Source organism: Gossypium raimondii, chromosome 12 (genome assembly GCF_025698545.1).
Source record: "Gossypium raimondii isolate GPD5lz chromosome 12, ASM2569854v1, whole genome shotgun sequence".
In the NCBI taxonomy this organism is placed as follows: domain Eukaryota; kingdom Viridiplantae; phylum Streptophyta; class Magnoliopsida; order Malvales; family Malvaceae; genus Gossypium; species Gossypium raimondii.
Genome location: NC_068576.1, coordinates 32,966,316 through 32,968,459, shown reverse-complemented (window position 1 = coordinate 32,968,459; position 2,144 = coordinate 32,966,316).

Here is a 2,144-nt window from a genome sequence, read left to right as displayed (position 1 = left end):
AAGTTGGGTTATTTCTTCAGGTTTAGCCTCTTCTGCAGCAGATGGTGCTAAAGTTGGTTTTGGTTTGCTTGAGGGTGGTCCAGTAGGAGATATAAAGCATCTATGCCATATTGAATTTTCATTTTTTGGAGTTGTGTTTGAAACGTGTTTGATAGAGATTCAGATATTTATAAATACAAGAAACTTTAAAAAGTTGAACATATTAGTGTCAAACACGTATCTATATCCAACATTTACCTGATGGAGGTACGAAATGACCATCTTGCCTTTTACTTGAGGTCAAGGGTTAATAAAGGTGTTTTGTTAACATGCTTGTCCCAAAACGAGAGGTGACATGCTAATATGCTATGCTATACACAATTGAGATTGGATATCAATCATTGTGAACTATATATAAAACTTTTACTCTTTGCAGTTGGGTGTGGTTTGGATATTTATAATTTTTAAATATTTAAATTTAAATGTTAAATATCCAGCGTTTTTAAGTAAAAAATTTCCAGAATGAAAATTTTAATAGTACAGTTGATATTGGATTCATAAATTTGAATTCAAATATATTACCCACAAAAGTCAAGAAGATTAGGATAATAGATATCTCAATATGAATATGGTATTTTTAAAATAAATTTAATTCAAATAATGAATATTCGTCTGTTAATATTTTTATCTGTTTCAAAGCAGTAGATAATAATTAAAATATTTAAATTTGAATGATTTGAATTAGATCTCATGGCAAAACATCCAGCTAATGTTTTTGAGATCTTTGGCTGCCAAATAAGCATTATTAACTATTGGATTATGGCACATTCGTAGTGTGCATGAAAAAAATCTATATAAAATATATTTATAAAAATGTTATGTAAAAGATAAATAAGATTTTTGTTTAAATAGAAAATTGAGACTTGAGAATTATGATGTTGTAAGTTTAAATCACAATATTAAAAGTACAAAAATACTTTAATAATGATATTTGTTATTTTTAAGTTAATTATTTCTTAATTAAATTAATATTGGATTGACTTTCATCACTTATTTAATAATTTTTTATTTAATTCAATCATCAAATATTCTTTTTTGGATAAAATATTGAATGCTTCTCCTTAATAATATAAGGATAAGAACAAGCTGCATGGATGACACAAGTCCTAACCTATCAATCACCATTAAACCGTGATAGACCCTAATTAATGAGAAAGCCGAAAACAGAAATATTTCTTAAAATTCTTCAATCATCAAAAACAAAAAGACACATTTCCTACTACCATAAACCCTAAAAATACTCTAGCATCAGAAACCATTAAACGAAATGAAATCAACTTAATCTTATTCTAAATTTTGAGGAAAACCCCCCACAGTTCAAATTTTCAGGCAATCCACCCATTGATTCTAATTCCATCATCATATCTTCAGTTGATTTGTAGTAATGGTGCCCTCAATGGAACTTTCGAGAAAGAAATCGTCAGATTCCCTTTATTCTATTTCTCTGACTCATTTCAAATGTTGACCCGGGCACTTCTATTAAGTATGACAGATATGTCTAATGATTATTTATTTCATTCTCTTTTGATAAAAAACATTTTCTTTTGTAGTTTTTTTTAAAAGAGAATTATTTTATGAATATAATTACTCAGGTGAAGTAATTTTCATCGTTAACTTCCTTGGATAGAATTCTTGTTCATATCCAAAAGAAAATTGGTTCAAAATTGAATACTTAATGATAGTTTTTTCCTATTATTATTAAGATATAAATTTCATGTTATTTTAAGGAAAGGAGCAATTAACCATCATAGATAGAAAACGTAACATTTTAATGTTATATTAGTTTAGATTTTTTTTTTATGAAATGTTTGATTCAATGAAATGAAATGAAATAGAGTGAAATTTAAATACATATTCAGAGAGAATAGAATAGAAAAATATTAGGTATTAAATTATTTGGTTTATTAAATGGAATAAATTAGTATAATATTATTTCGTTAGATAAAATGATTTTAAGGAATAAGTAACCATCAATTAAATAAACCATATTTTAAAATAATTGTAAGAAATAATAAATTATAAAATAAAATTAATAGAAATATTTATAAAATTTTTAATAAAATTAATATCTATAAATATTTTAAAAATTATAATTATATTCAATA